At 42.1% G+C, this 17,580-nt stretch overlaps 1 protein-coding gene across 3 annotated transcripts in view; it reads right to left on the bottom strand.

Moving 5' to 3' along the window:
• WWOX (WW domain containing oxidoreductase) overlaps positions 1 to 17,580 on the bottom strand; it is a 1,123,672-nt gene that overhangs the window by 861,989 nt on the left and 244,103 nt on the right. The gene's annotated exons all lie outside the window — the stretch shown is intronic.

Genomic DNA, 17,580 nt, shown 5'->3' with positions numbered 1-17,580 from the left:
AAACAGATGTTTACAAACAGAAGGTAACTGATAAAAACCCAAACACAAAGCTGCAGTGTCTTCCCTGATTCACAGATGAACCCATTGGAACTACTGCAAAGAGCCCTTCTGGAAAACATCCAGGAATTAAAAGGTGCAAACAAGCTGCCTAATACCCTTGCGTAGACTGAATTCTTATGAAGAAAATAAAGTTTATTGTCTGGAAAGAGAGAAAGCATGAGGAAAGCACTAAAGCGATGGAGGTGAACAATTAGACAGATGTTCACTTAAGGAAATAAAGAGAACAGAAGAAGCCATCACCCAGGAATTTTACGAGAATCCTGACAACGCGGCACCACATCAAGGGCAAGGGTAAAGCGAACGCCACCCAAACCCAGGCTGTGCAACTTGACGCTAACTGCTGACCTTGCGGATCCTGCCTGCAGGTGATGTGGCTCTGAGCAAAGTCAGGTGAGCCTGCTCACTTAAGCTCTTAAAGTTCTTCTCCAAGGTGAGCCACAGACTACAATTCTTGAAGACAGAGAGTTGCATTTCTAATCTTCATAATATTACTGCAGATAAGGGCAAAGGTAATAGTAATTATCCCGAAGTCTTTGCATATTGGTAAATTCCTTGGTAAATACCAAGAATATAGCTAAGGGTTATTTCAGAGAGCCTTTGGCTTACTAACCCTATTCCAGTTGGCAAGAGGAGGAGGGACAGAAAGGTGCTATGTATTGAACATTGAATAGTGTCGCTACTGCTGGATGATTTCTATTAATCGATAGATTTGGTGAACTCGCTGTCTTTCTCTTGGCTTGCACCCCTAGAAGGCTCACAGATAACTCTTCAGCCCAGCTGTGGCATCTGTTCATACCTTCTGGCCACTATTTCTGGACAGTGCTTTACCTCTCGATTTACTTGATTTTCCCTTAATCCTAATAGGCTCACCTGTGTCTTTTTCTATTGTAGTAATATACATGGGGCCCTCCCTAAACAATCTCAAAACCTCTTTGCAAAGCAGCAATGAAGAGTTGCTAAGATAGGTGTTGTGATGAAAAGGCAGGAAAAGGAATGCATAGTTAGCTGGCTGGCTGGACCACAGAAAGAAAGATGAAAGGCAAACAGACAGTATCTTATTTATTCCTCATACAAAAATCTGAGTTACAAAGTGCCATTATTTTACAAAAGAAACAGGAATAAATTACCCATTCCAGTTAATTTCTAAGACTGCTTTTTAAGTAAGTGAGAGAAATGTTTAAAAATCATTAAAGAATAAAATAAGCTATAAACTAGTGCTATGATTGATCTTTTCTCTACACTCCTATCCTGTTTCTTCGTAGAGCCAATATTCAATCAACCACCGATCCAGAAGGATAGATCTAAATCTGCTATACACTCGAAGGACGCAGAATACATTTAAGACTCATGCGTTCTTTAAGAAGCATACACATTATGGGTACTGCTATATGTGGAATACCCTCTGCCCCAGGATGTTCATGCACTAATCCCTGAAATCTGTAAATATGTTATGCTACATAGCAAAAGGTAATTAAGGTTGTAGATGGTATTAAGGCTGCTCATTGGCTGACCTTTCCATGGGGAGATTATCCCGGATTATCAGGGTAGGCTCCCTGAAGTCACAAGGTTCCTTAGAAGCAGGAGAGAGAGAACCAGGGACAGAGCAGTTTGAGAAGCACTTCAGCAGTCATCCCTGGCTTTGAAGACAGAGGAAGGGGCCATGAGCCAAAGGATTTGGGCAGTCCCTGGAAGCTGGCAACAGCAAGGAAGTGGGCACTCTCCTAGAGCCCAGAGAAAGAAATGGCGTCCTGCTGACACATTGATTTTATCCCACTGAGACCTATTTTGGACCACTGACATCCGAAACTGTGAAGTGTAACTTTTCGTGTGGTTCTCAGTCACTCATGTTGAGAAAATTTGTTACAGCGGAGAGAGGAAACAAAATACAGTTATGTACCATTTTTTATTTCTAAGATTTCGCATTGCACATTCAAACTTCTGGCTCCTGTGAAAAATTAAGACAGAGAAGCCAACATCTGGCCTATATATGCTGACATTTTCACAATCGGGTAGGCGGAGTTGCAGCTCTTCCTTGAGATGAGGTACAGACCCTCCTGTGCACCACAGTCTCCACCACTCTCTACTGTCTTGCTGACTCCAAAGCCCACTTGACGAACTGCTACCATCAGACATTCCAGTGTTCGACTCTGGGTCTAGGTTTTAAGAAAAGCAAACATACTGCTGTGCATGGTGGCTCATGCCTATAATCCCAGCACTTTCGGAGGCTGAGCAGGGCACATCACCTGAGGTCAGGAGTTCGAGACCAACCTGGCCAACATGGTGAAACCCCATTTTCTCCAGTAAAAATATAAAAATTAGCTGGGCCTGGTGGCACACATCTGTAATCCCAGAGACTGGGGAGCCTGGGGCAGGAGAATCACTTGAACCTGGGAGGCAGGGGTTCCAGTGAGCCAACATCGTGCCACTGCATTGCAGCCTGGGTGACAGAGTGAGACTTTGTCTCAAAAACTAACAAAAAACACATGCACAGCCAAGCAGGGCTGATATTCAGGAGCTATGTGCAATTTAGAGCCAGCACCTGCTTCGCTTAGTCAAGATCCATGCCATCAATGAATGTTAAATATTTAGAAGAAAAGCAGAGTCAGCTTGCTTCCTGAATACTCCCGCCGGCACAGGGGCACACAACCCTTCTGCCCCACCTGAAGCTTATATGATATCCCCCTCACCCCATGCCGGGGGGCTAGGCAGGTTTTATGGCCACAGTTCTGGCTAAACCAATGCAGCTGGGCATCCCCGCTTTCTACCTTACACAACTGCCAGACAATGGGTACTTTTTTCTGCAGAATTATTATTCTCAAACTCTTGTAGCACAAAAAAGTGAAGGGACTTAAAGGACAAGTGATATGGGCTATAATTTAGCCTCTGTATTATAATCTGGGAGTGTCTGTTGGGGACGTGAATGTTTCCTCTGAACCACAAGGATCTCTGTAAGCTCTTGGCATGTACCTAAAAGCACATAAGGCACTGTAAGAAAATGAGGTGGGCATGATTACAGGGGTGACCTGACAACCGCTGAAGAAAATCATCCATCCAATAATCACACGTAGAGATGTTCAATATCCTTAGCCATCAGGAAAATTCAAATCAAAACCACAATGCAATACTGCTTCATACCCAATACAATGGCAAGACTAAGAAGAAAAATGACAGCAGGTATTGGTGAAGATGTGGAGACCTTCATACACTGCTGGTTAGAATGTAGATGGGTGCAGCTGCTGTGGAGAATAGTCTAGTGGCTCCTCAAAAGGTTAAACAAGGAATTCCTTGTGATCCAGAAACTGCACTCCTAGGTGCATACCCCAAAAAAGGAAAACCTATATCCACACAAAAATGTGTAGGCCAGGCACAGTGGTTCATGCCTGTAATCCCAGAACTTTGGGAGGCCGAGGCGGGCGGATCACAAGGTCAGGAGATCAAGACAATCCCCGCTAAAACAGTGAAACCCCATCTCTACTAAAAATACAAAAACAAAATTAGCCGGGCATGGTGGCGGGCGCCTGTAGTCCCAGCTACTCGGGAGGCTGAGGCAGGAGAATGGTGTGAACCCAGGAGGCGGAGCTTGCAGTGAGCTGAGATCACGCCACTGCACTCCAGCCTGGGTGACAGAGTGAGACTCTGTCTCCAAAAAAAAAAAAGTGTGTAAACAAGTGTACGTGGCAGCATTACTGACAATAGCCAAAACGTGGAACCAGCCCACCTGTCCATGAACTGAATGGATAGATGAAATGTGGTATATACATATAATGGAACATTATTCCGCCCTGAAAAAGGAAGTACTGATACATGCTACAACATGGATGACCCTTGAAAACATGATGCTAAGTGAAAGGATTGAGACACAAAAGGCCACAAAGTATCTGATTTATTTATACGAGAGGTCTAGAATAGGCAAATCTATATAGAGACAGAAAGTAGATGAGTGTTTGCCTGGGGCTGGGACAGAGGTTGGGGATGGAGAAAAAAGCAAGTGGGGAAAAGGATGCCAGCCAAGGGTTTCTTTCTGGGAAAATGAAAACATTCTAAACTTGACTGTGGGGAAAGCTGCATCACTCTGAATATACTGAAAGCACTGAATTGCACATTTTGAACGGGCAAAGTATATGGTATCTGTGTTATATATCAATAAAGTAGTTTGAGTAAATTTACAAACTTCTGCTAAGAATTTCTAGTAATAAATCATTTGAAACATACCTCACAACTGATGGAGACGTATCAGGCAACTATGGGGACTCTGATGAGATTGTGGATTGAGAAAATTATGGTATACCCATATGATAGAATATTGCCTAGCTGTTGCAGATCATGGTAAGAAACCTTACTGACATGGTCGAATGTTTACAATTTATCATTAAGTTCAATAAAAAGCAGGTTACTAGAGAATAATACACAGTACAATGCTATTTGACTTAGAAGTGTACAAATGCAGGCATCTGTATTGTATGGGCATTAGGTAATTTACAGAAGAGAAAGAACTTCCGTGCCACAAACCAAAATATGTTAACAGGGATTATTTCTGGGGAATGAGACTGTGAGTCAAAAGCCGAGCCCAGAAATACAAAATCAATATAGCTCAAAGTTGAGAGTCATTGTTTTCACATCATTGGTCTTGCTAGAATTATTTCTACACTGAATTCGTCACCCCAAGGCATTGCTATTTCATCCATGACGCCTGCACTCCAAGCATAATTTCAATCACTGAAACAATTGCAAATTTCGGTTGGATGATGAAAGGTCTGGGAAGGATGAAGGATTGTTGGAAGGGTGCACCATTAGGGCTCAAGCCACCCCATGGATAAATGGGAAGGGATGTGGCAAGGCTGTGAAGATGGCCTGCAGCACCAGACAAGACAATCAGGGCCATGTAATCTCCTATCAGCTGACTAGGACCTCCTCCTGGCTTCTCCTAAACTGTGGGGCAGAGATTAAGTGAGATAAGGATGCTGATGGTCTGTGAGAAACACAGTATCCCCAGGCAAACATTAGGCAGTGGTATTTGTTATAGTCTCATCTTTAACTGTTATTAGCTGGATTCTTTTCCCCCAAAATTCATATGCCGAAAACCTAACCCCTACTACTTCAGAATGTGACTGTATTTGGAGGCACAGCCTTTACAGAGGTGATTACATAAAAAATGAGGCCATCAGGGAAAGTCCTAGTGCAATGTGACTCATGTCCTTCAAAGAAGAGGACACCTGGAGACAGGTAAAGAAACCAGGGATGCGTGCACACAGTGGGGGGTCATGTGAGAACACAGTTAGAAGGCCGCTGTCTGCAAGCCGAGGGAGACCTCAGAACAAAGCAACTGTGCTGGCACCTTGACCTTGGAATTCTAGGTTCTAGAACGATGAGAAAATACATTTTTGTTGTTCAAGTCATCCAGCCTGTGATATTTTGTTACGGTAGCCTGAGCCAACCAATACAGCAGCCTCTATCTGCAATGTGGCCCTCGTTCAGGCTTCCTCTTTTCTCCTCTGCTGGGCTAGTTGGAAACCACCCTGATTTCCAACTCTCTATTGCCTCCATTAATGTATTATCACCACACAAACTCACTAACAACAGATACAAGTCTTTCTTTTGCTCTTATATTTTGGTTATAGCTACGTGACCATCCTTCCCAATTTCTGAATTTAAACATCACATCAGGGCCTGGCACTGTGGCTTATGCCTGTAATCCTAGCACTTTGGGAGGCAGAGGCAGGTGGATCGCTTGAGCTCAGGAGTTAGAGACCAGCCTGGGCAACACAGGGAAAGCCCATCTCTACAAAAAATATATTAATTAACTGGGAGTAGTGGTAGGTGCCTCTAGTCCCAGCTACTCTAGGGGCTGAGGCAGGAGGACTGCCTGAGCTCAGGAGGCAGAGGTTGCAGTGAGCTCAGATTGCACCACTGCACTCCATCCAGCCTGAGCAACAGACACCCTGTCTCAAAAAACTAAAATAAAATAAACGCCGTATCAGTACATGAATTGAACTCTTTGCCTCTATGATCCGTTTCCTCTTATTCCCTATCACCAACAACCTATCCCCCTACCCCACCCTCAAGCTATCTGCTGGGATGGCTCTTTGCTACTCTTTCCTGGATATAAGGGACGTTATAGAGGCAGCTTGAGTTGTACATAACCTTTCAAATTCCAGCTTCTCTACTTACAACCCTCTTTATTACAGTCACAGTACATGAAGTCTCTTTTGGGCTTCTGCCTTGTTAAGAAGAAACACAGCTATGGCCCAGAAGCAAAGGTATTTTCATGTCTCCAGACCCTGGGAGCCTCAGCTCTGTTCCCATTGCAGGGAGCAATAATAAAAGAACCATTTCCAAGTCTGAATTAAACTAGACTTGAGCTTTGTGGGTTAGGGGATGAAAGCAGAAAGGTATATTTTTAAAGAGAAAGTTTTATATTCCTTTAAAACTTGGGCACGATTTTAAGAGTCTTATTCTTGTCCTTTCAGGCGAGCTTTCATACCGTTAAACAGAGTAAGACCATAATCCATATTGTTTTATGGGGAATCCACTTTTAAGATATGTACAACATTTAAGGAACATTAAGGAAGGCGGAAATTGAATTCCTTCCAGAAAAGCTTTAAGTAGAGATAAGAAAAAAGGCCAGAGGTTAGAAATATTTCTAAAATTATAATCAGAAGTTGCCAGGGCCACTGTTTAGCAGTCTCATGAACTGCGGTAAGAATTATTTTTCTTGACCTTTAATAAGATAGTAATGCAATTAATTTCTAAAAAAGATAAAAGTGAAGCATATTTTCAAGCAATTTGGAGAATACAAGTTCATTTATTTATTAGATGAATATTTATCAAGTGTCGCCTTGGGCTTGAGACTGGGAAGGTCAGAAAGATGCAACACCCCTAAAAGGCTCAGGAACATGCAAGAGGTGGGGATGTCAGGGAGGGACATGAATGATGTGTAGGGGGACATTGTGGGGGTAACAGCCGGACTTTATGAGCTGCCAAGAGTGCTCGGCCAAAGACATATGAGGTGCGAATAACCTGGGACCAATACCAGGGACAGATACTTGGAACTGGACATACGGATACAGGAGTCAGATTGGAATGGATTTGATGACTGAAATCTTGGGAATGGGGATGATATACAGGGCAAGGAGTATTGGCCTAAGAGAGAAAGGGTCAACAAAAGAATTGTGGGGGACACTGACATTTAAAGGATAGAAAGAGAATTGAGGGGTGGGGGAAGGGGATGATTAAAAAGAGAAGGAAGACAAAGTTTAAAAGAAGCTATGGCTTGATTGTGATGACTGCACACCTGTCAATACACTAAAAATGAAACTGTGTGGTATATGAATTGTATCTCAATAAACCTATTACCCCCACTCCCACAAAAATGCAAAAAAGAGATATAACCGCCCGGCGCAATGGTTCATGCCTGTAATCCCAGCACTTCGGGAGGCCGTGGCAGGCAGATCACCTGAGTTCAGGAGTCGAGACCAGCCTGACCAACATGGTGAAACCCTATCTCTACTAAAAAAGTAAAATAAAACAATACAAAAATTAGCCAGGTGTAGTGGCACGCTTCTGTAACACCAGCTACTTGGAAGACTGAGGCAGGAGAATCACTTGAACCCAGGAGACAGAGGTTGCAGTAAGCCAACATCACACCACTGCCCTCCAGACTGGGCAACAGAGCGAGACTCCATCTCAAAAAAAAAAAAGTAATAAAATAACATAGATATGACCAATAAGCATAGTTTTCACGTTCAACATCGTTACTCATCATTAGTCACATATTTCACAATTAAAAAATAATACAACAAAACACCACTATGTACTCAAACAGAAAATTTAAAAGACTGATAATATCAAGTATTATTAAGGACATAGAGGAAGTGTAGCCTTAAACACTGTTGGCAAGAATGTAAAATGGGATGACCAGTTTAGGGAAATATTTGCCAACCTCTCACAAAGTTAAACATAGCCCTATAAGGACGGACCACCCTCCCCATTCCACTCCAGAGCATTATCCCAAGATAAAACAGATATATGTCCACACAAAGACCAGTGCATGAATATTCACGCTGGCTTTGTTCACAGTAGTATCCATTTACAAAACAGCTAAAAACTGGAAACAACCCAAATGTCTATCAGCAGGTAATTAGGTATTTTTTTAAATGTGGTTTCTCCACGCAATGGAATAGTACTCACCAATGAGGATCAGTGAGCCACTGACACAGGCAGCAGCAGGGGCACATCCCAAGGTCATTATGTGGAGTGAAAGAAACCAGATGCAGAACAAGTACTATTAAAGCTTCACTTATCTAAAATTCTAGAAAATGCAAATTGATCAATAGTGACAGCAAACAGACCCGGGTTTTCCTAGAGCGGGGGCTGTCTGGATTCACAGAGTCATACACCACAGAAGTGGCATTTGAAATCTTTTTGAGGTGATGGAAATGTTCTATTTTTTTTTAATTTTGGTGGTGGTTTCATGGGTATGTGCATCTGTCAAAACTCATTGAATTGTGTATTTAAATGGATGCAATTTACTGTACATAAATTAGACCGCAACAAAGTTGATCAAACCAATCCAAGCAAGTAAGCAAAAGGCATGTCTCAAATGCCTCAAATTTTTCCTTTAAAAAAGATCAAAGTGAGCATTCAAATGGCCCTGTTTTCAGAATTAAGAACAGTATTAATGTTCATTTCACTGAGTGTCTACCCACATCAAGAACTGTATAAGGGACTTCCCATGCATTATTTTCTTTTTCTTTTTTCTTTTTTTTTTTTTTGAGACAGGGTCTTGCTCTGCCACCCAGACTGAGGTGCAGAGGCAGGATCACAGCTCACTGCAGCCTTGATTTCCCAGGCTCAGTCAATCCTCCCACCTCAGCCTCCCGAGTAGCTGGGACTACAGGTGTGCCATTACATCGACTAAATGTTTTTTGCTTGTTTGTTTTTGGTAGAGATGGGGTTTTGCCATGGTGCTCAGGCTGGTCACCAACTCATGGGCTCAAGTAATCTGCCCACCTTGGCCACGCAAAGTGCTGGGATTAAAGGTATCAGCCAGCATGTCCAGCCTTATTTTACTTAATTCTATTACTTTGATGCAAAAGTAATTGTGACTTTTGCCAAATAAGACTGAAGTCTCCCTTTTACAGATGAGGAATATGTTGTCCAGAGAGGTTAGCTTGCTGGAGATTGAGCAGAAGGTCTGCGGCTCTGAGGCCCGCACTCTGTACACCTCCACGTACTGCTCCTCAGCCACCTGACTGATTTGACAGTCATGCTAGTTGTACCAATAACCACAGTCAACTTTATAAGTTAATGATATCCAGGACAATCTCCCAGGTACTTTAGGTCCATGAAGCACTGTACTTTCCACACCGATCTTATCAAATGGGGACTATGATTAACTCCCTCTTTCACCCGGAAAAATGGAAGCTTGCTCAGAGAAGTTAAGTGACTTTCCAGAGTTCCCGCAGCAAGGAAGTGATAGTATTGAGACTGGAACACTAATAGTCTGACCCTGAAGCCCATGTTCACCAAATTAACTTCTTCAGACATCTTAGGAAGGCCTGACACATTAGCAAGAGCTTGATGCACTTCTCTCTAATTTTAAATAAGGAAAAAGTGAGAAAGCATAGATTTATCAAGGCCAAATGGCAATTGAGTTGGGAAGCTGGAATGCAGAATTCTTTTCAGTCAATTCCTTCCCTTCAAATGAGGTATGTGTGTAAAAACCAGCTAAGTGCCCAGCACATAGGTACTCACTGAAAGTGCGGTTCCCTTCTGTGCAGTCGGTATCTACCGAAGTAGAGGAATAATAGCCAAGCTCTGCTAATTCACATGATAGAGTCACAGGCAAAGATTCCCATTCATGGTAAAGGTAAATGGCATTTCTTATGTTCCTTTAAATAAAGCCTGGTATAGACCCAGTCATCTAAGCAGAAACATAAAAGAACAGGTTCCTTGTGGTAATTCCACCTTCCTTGCTGGAAATCATTTGAAAATGGACATTGGGAGCTAGATTTATATAGCCTATTTATTTAAGCAAATACCTTTCAAATAAAAAAACACAAAATTGACAAATGCAGATTTTAAAGAAATTAAGCGGTGGGTGTCATCACTTACCAGACCACAAAGAAATGCTTATCACTCAGAGTTCTCTGAGCCCAGCATATTTATTCATCATCCTGTCAAAATGCTGCCATTCATTCATAAATACCAGCCATTCTCCCCTGCACCTGCCCGAGGACAATGCTCACTCTGGTAAAACGCACTAATTACGCACCTTCACCCTCTGCCCTTAGGATGATATACTTGACCGTGGTGAGGAAGAATAATGGAGTTCTGGAACATTTCTTGATGGTGGGGAGAAAAAAAAAAGGTGGGGTGATGTGGGAGGAAGAAGCAGGCATGAGGGGCAGAAAAAGAGCAAGGGAGGAAGGCAAACGAAGAAAGAAAATGATGCAACTACATTTAGACTGCATTGCTCCAACCGAGGGTCATTGGAATAGTCATCATTGTCACCATCATAATAATTTCTCAGCAAAAGGGAAACTTTTCAAGGCCAAACTGGCATCATATTAATATTAAAACAGCTGAATGACAAAGAACTGACAGCAAGTCACTTCTTTATCCCTTGGCATGTCCACCAAAGTTTAGGAACCAAAGGTCATCTCCCAAATGAATGACCATTAAAGAGGTCCCTAGCTGGGTGTATATCCATACACAAATGTGCTAAATATACAGAAATATACTAAAACGCTGTCCATGAAGCCACGTTTCCAAATCCTGTCCCTTTAAAGAGTTACCTCCTCTCAGCACCTGCACTAGATTTGCCATAATGAAGACTCAAGGGGGCTACGCCCAGAAGCATTAAGAACCAGCTCAGAGCATCCTGTTACATGATGAGAGACAAAGAATCTGAAAACAAGGGATATACATCTTCAGGTCCCACCAAAAATGGTGCCTGTTGACAGCTGGCCATCAGTGATTGATTGATAATTAATATGGAAATGGAAGCCTGAGAAAAATGAGGACCTGTGCACCGACCGTTTAAAGTGCCTAGAAGCAAGTAGCTGAGGAACGTGGCGGTGGGTTATGGATTAGTTTGCTCAATCAGCACAGCATCATGGGTGACAGGCAACTTGCAACAGCAGAGGGCACACACACAGAAGAAGATCCTCCACATCGGGAACACTGCTGAGAGCACACAGAGGACACCCAGAAGGCAAACAGAGTCATGGTGCCATTGCACAATCTTGCATCCTGCATTCTTGCCTCCTGCAATCTTGCATTCTTTTCGGTCAATTCTTTGTCAGTCAATTCTCGTGTTGTCAATTGTCTCATGTCGTCATGTTGTCTCATGAGGCTCATGTTGAAAAGAAAACAAAAGAAAAACAAGCCAACAAGGCAGTGGGAACGTTGTGTGGCCCACTGGATGGGCATGGTTCATGTCACAGGAAATACAAACACCAGCTGTGCTGAGCAGTTTTTTATATGTGCCAAAATACCTTTCTCATCATCTGCACGGCCCATCTCAAGGTGAGTTTGTAACTCCAAGAAGCTGCCTCAGTTTCATGAAATGAACTCAGATCCTCGAGCACAAAAAGGATCATCTAGGCCCCCTCACTAAGAAATATGTGACTCTACTGCTACTCTGACACCTCAGTGTTGACGGCAGGATGATGGTGGAATGGGACAAGCTGCTGACTTGTTTTTAGGTACCCTTTCAAACCTGCAATTTTTGGTAGTAATGGTGCTATCCCTGGGGTGCAAATGCCTATGGGTTTGGTGGAAAGCATGCCTGGGAATCAGATTCTGATGCCAGAAATTCTGTGAATGACTCATTTTTCTGGGTTTCCCTGTCTTACTTGGCTGGAGGTCATGCTTCTCGGCTAGAGATCTTTAGTGCTCTCCCAACACCCACGTGCTTCTCACATCTCAGCCTCCCTCATAATTAGACAGGGGCCAGGAACTCACTCTGGCCAGTGGAATGTTGATAGAAGCAACAAACGCCACTTCCAAATCTGCCCATAAAAAATGCTGCTTCTTGGGAGGCCGAGATGGGCGGATCACGAGGTCAGGAGATCGAGACCATCCTGGCTAACACGGTGAAACCCCGTCTCTACTAAAAATACTAAAAAATTAGCCGGGCGCAGTGTCTGGAGCCTGTAGTCCCAGCTACTCAGGAGGCTGAGACAGGAGAATGGCGTGAACCCCAGAGGCGGAGCTTGCAGCAAGTCGAGATCGCGCCACTGCACTCCAGCCTGGGTGACAAAGCGAGACTCCATCTCAAAAAATAAAAATAAAAAGCTGCTTCATCCTTTGTTACAGAGTCCTTGACTTTGGAGGCCATTTGTTTTAGAGCGTAGCTCCAAGATAGTGGAGTTCCCTTCAGTCTGCCTTCCTGAGTAGCTGTGAAGGAGGAACCTTCCTGCCAGTTCACACTGGATACACAATGAAAGGAACAAATCAGTCTTCGTTGTATGAAGATATTGAGATGTTTCAAGTTGTTTGTTGTAGCAGCTGACACTTATGTACCCTGACTAAAAGACCCCGAAAGGTCCCCTCCAAATCCACTTTTCTGATAAAGCATTCAGCCTTCCTTTTTCAATAGTCTGTATTTCTCCTTTAACATTCTTTTGAGACATGGTCTCATTCTGCTGCCTGAACTAGAGTGCAATGGCACAGTCGCAGCTCACTGTAGCCTTGATCTCCCAGGCTCAAGCAATTCTACTGCCTCAGCCTCCCAAGTAGCTGGTAGCTGGTGAGCACAACCAGGCCCAGCATTTTTTTTTTTTTAAAGTAGAGATAAGGTCATACTATGTTGCCGAAGCTGGTTTTTTGCTTTTTTTTTTTAAGTAGAGATAAGGTCTTACTATGTTGCCGAGGCTGATCTTGAACTCCTGTAAGTCAAGCAACCCTTTCATCTCAGCCTCCCATTGTGCTAGAATGACAGGTGTGCACCACCATGCCCTGTTAACTTTCCATGAATATTCCTCTGGATTATGGAGAGGCCAAACCCAATAGAGACTCATCTATTTGGCCTCGAACATGCGCACATTCCTCAGGAACACTGGCCTGCCACCCATGGAGGTTTCCCTACTCTGTGCTATGTCTCACCTGTGTGCCCTTGCTCACCTTTCCCAGGAGGTTTCTCCTGCGTGTTGCCCACCTATCCCATCCAGACTTATCTCAGCATCACTTCCTGTCCACTCCCTAAGTGACAACAGTGATTCAGAGCCCTAGGTACACACACACGAAGAAACTTATGGTTTTCTACTGAAATTTTCCCAAATTGTTCTCCCAGCAAAATAAAACATATCACTCACATCTAAGACAAGCTTAAAAGAATAAGTAACATAAAAAGAAAAGGAACAAACGTGGTGGATTACACATATTCATTTTTTAAAATTTTCATCCCAAATCTCACTAAAATAGCAGTAACTGCTATAAAACAACACGACGATACAAATCAAAGATTATTCAATATAAAAATTTAAAGTTGAGGCCAGGCACAGCGATTCATGCCTATAATCCCAGCAGTTTGGGAGGCCAAGGCAAGAGGGTAACTTGAGCCCAGGAATTACAGTGAGACCAGCCTGGGCAACAAAATGAGACCTCATCTCTATTAAAAAAGAAAAAAAAAATTAAAGTTGGATGCTGGAAAGCTGATGGACAACTAGGAAGTGACTTAAGAGATTCAAGAGAGCTGAATCTTAAGCTAGCCATGGGGACAGCTGAGAAGTAACACAATTCCTATCAGAGAGCCAGCAAAGGTTCAGCAACTGTGGAACCTGGTACTTCTGAAAATGGGGGCGAAAGACCACCTTTTAGAAACCTGTGTGTCAGCTATGTACACCTGGAGAATCCCTCCCCACTCAGCCCAACAGGGTACCATCACTTCCTATCTCCAGAAAAATGACAAAAGTGTATTATCTGAAGAGAACATAGACAGGTGAGAACAGTGGCATGATACTGAAAACACAGATTTTATCAGTGTTTACCTACCGAATGCAAAGACTCAGCACTCTCCCCTCACTTGGCTCTAGAACTCTAGCAGTCACAGCTACACCCTCCCCAAGCAGAATATGAAAAGATCCTCCTCTGGGATATTTGTCCTACCAACAGGAAACATGCAAACATTCAAACACAGTGGTTTTCCCAAGAAATAGTCCAGCCAGATCATCCTTCAGAGGAGTCCACAGTTAACTGGCCGTGGCCATATGCTAAGAGTTGGCAGCAGTAATTTTGAATTCTACTCTTAGATAGAAACAGACATCCACAGATCAGAACATTTGGGGAAAGACTTTATCAACAGGCCAGGTGTGGTGGCTCATGCATGTAATCCTAGCACATTGGGAGGCTGAGACAGAAAGATCACCTGAGGTCAGGAGTTCAAGACCAGTCTGGCCTCCATCTCTACTAAAAATACAAAAAAAAAAAAAAATTAGTTTGGCATGGTGACACACACCTGTAGTCCCAGCGACTTGGGAGGCTAAGGCAGGAGAATTGCTTGAACCTGGGAGGTTGAGGTGCAGTGAGCCAAGATCACACCACTGAACTACAGCCTAGATGACAGAGTCAGACTCCATCTCAAAAAAAAAAAAAAAAAAGACTACCATCAAACACAATGACCAAAACAAATGAAAACAATTTTGAGAAGATAGAAGCCATAGAGAGAATAAAAATTAAAACAATTAACATGAGAGCGATAAAAGAGTCATGTCATCCATGAAACGAGAATACAATGTTATTAAACGAAAAGGAAACAGCAACCACCCCCCGCAAAAAAAGTTCAGAAATTAAAAATGTAACAAAGGAAAAAAAAGTCCACGGAAAGCCTAGAAGAACTATCCCTGAAAGTAACACAAAAGACAGAGATAAATAGAATATAAAAATAATTATGATACCATCTGGGAAGTCTAGGATCTGAAGGCCTAAAATTCTCTCACAAGGGAACACTCTCCTATTTGGATAGCAGTAAGGGGTTGATGATATGCCTCCTGTGGTACTCCCAAGACAGAAGCAGAGAGAAATGAAAGACAACAGGGGTCACAAGGGTTTGTACTTCCTGAGAGCAACACAGAAAGCCACAAAATAGAATTTAAAATTCTGAAGAAAAATTGATTTTGAATCTGTAAATCTGTCCCTAACAATGAATAAAATGAGGGTGAAACACAAACATTTTGAAACCTGCAATACACACACACACACACACACACACTCCATCATCCTTTTTCAGAAAGCTACTAGGAGACATGCTCACACAAAACAATAAGCAAACCAATACAGGAGATGTGGAAGAGAAGCTCAAACTCAGGTTACAGGTAAGTGAACTTTCCAGGATATAATGTGAGGGCAGTTGTAAAGAGAACATCACCAACTATTCCTGTGCACCAAGCACAGAGGACAACAACCCCAAACTGCAGAAGGTACACAGGCTCCACGGAAGATTTTTTTTCCAATAAAAGGAACTGAGATTTAGACAATCACACGAAAGTTTGACGTAGAATGAGTGATAGGTACATCAAAAACTAAGCAAATTTCTTAAAAAAAAAAAAAAAAAAAAAAAGGAGTATTAACTCCAGGGAAAATAAAAGGTGCAAGAAAGAAAAATAATCTTCATATGCTACATGGCAAAGTGGTGCATACATTTACTTATTTCTAACAATTTAAACAAACCGTCTCCTTAAAAATCATTATTTTTGATATCACTATATTGATGATGCAGAAAAAGACGTATATCATCATGGCGCATAAAAGTAGAAAAAAGCTAAATTTCCTTCTTATTGAAAAACCTACAGATAATATTTAAGACTAGAAAATCAAGAAGTAACAGTTTACATGCAATTACTTAAAGCTATATATACAAAGACCAACTGAATTCGCTACATCAGTTAGAAATGAAGAAACAGTTGATGCTGAGGGCTGCTTTAACTTTTTATGTAAAAATTTAATAGACATACCTGACTAATTTTAAACTCTGTATAATTTTTATAAAAAGAAACAAAAATACAATGAATGGCATAGCAAAACATAAAAATGGAAGAACAAAACAGAAAAAGAAGGAATAAAAAGGCGATAACTTGTAAGTATGTAGACAATCACGTATTAGGCTTAAATTATGACAGAGCACAACCTGGATTTCTCGCCATTTCTATTTATCAACTGAATTTATGGTAGATGATGGTATTTTCCTATCTCTAACTCCCCCCAAAGATTCAAGGGACAATAGGCATTGAAAAAAATAATTCTCTGCCATGAAAAATTATCTGGTTACTTGTGGAAACTACAGAATCTCTCTCTGTAAGAATATTTTAGGTGCCCTTAACTCCATTAAGGTAACAATAATAAAACAATTTAACATAAAGACATTTTGTCCCTCAAAGGGCAAAAAAAAAAAAAAAAACCAAGACAATTTTGCAGGGATAAAATTGCACACTTTATGACTGGGGAAAACAATAACCTTGTGTCTATGGATTTCACACACTATTCAAACTCTCAGGAGCTGGGAATCCATGAGGGTGCTGGTGCCTACATTTCCACCTGCTCACCAGGCAGCATCAGGCAAGTGATAAAAATTTGGTTGCCGAATATGATAGTAAATTTGCATGCTGCTTTCATTCACAAAATTAATTTTTTTAACAGTTGGCATGTGATAAATTCATAGTAATAGTAATGAGTATACCATGTGAATGCAAAAGACACTGCCGAAATCAGTCAGCATCTCTCCTTTCCAGAAGGCTTTTGATCTGTCGTGTTTGATAAAAACAATTTTACATATGTTTTAAAAGAACAAAACAAACTGCTATCCTCATCAGCTTGGTTGCCAGGTGACCTGATAAAGCATCTTGTGAGGTCCCTTACTGATGAAGACCCCAGCAAGAGACACGAAGGTTAGCAGGACAGGCACTGCCAGGAACAGACAGGGCGCTTCTACACCAGTTCTTCTACTGAGGTCACATGGGTCTCCGCTCCTTCATGGCAGAAACAAAAGGGAAATATGACAGCCAAGAAACTCTAGCTTCAAGATTCAATTATACTTGCTGGAGGCACCTTGGAATACAGGGATATCTCGTTCTGAGCACTGAGATCCTCCAGTCTAAAGAGCCTAAATTCTCATAAGGACTTTGCTGGGGAAATGAGGACATGGCCAAACAGTACTTTTAAAAAACTTTCAAGGGACTTTTAGTGGGGTTAAACTATGCCATATGAAATTGGAATGGTAGATACCGGTCATTATGCATTTAACAAACCCATAGAATGTACAACACAAGAAGTGGCCCCTCATGTAAACTATACACTAGTTAATAATGTATCAATACTGGTTTATTAATTGTAACAAATGTGCCACACTACTGCAAGATGGTAATAATACCCTCATGCCAAGAGCAGGGCCGGGGATCAGTGGGTACACAGGAGTCTATGTACTATATGCTCAATTGGGATCAGTGGGTACACAGGACTCTATGTACTATATAGTCAGTTGGGATCAGTGGGTACACAGGACTCTATGTACTATATACTCAA

This window comes from Macaca mulatta, chromosome 20 (genome assembly GCF_049350105.2).
Source record: "Macaca mulatta isolate MMU2019108-1 chromosome 20, T2T-MMU8v2.0, whole genome shotgun sequence".
Taxonomy (NCBI): Eukaryota; Metazoa; Chordata; class Mammalia; order Primates; family Cercopithecidae; genus Macaca; species Macaca mulatta.
Note: the sequence above shows the minus strand (reverse complement) of the source record. Positions and strands in the feature narration are given on the sequence as shown.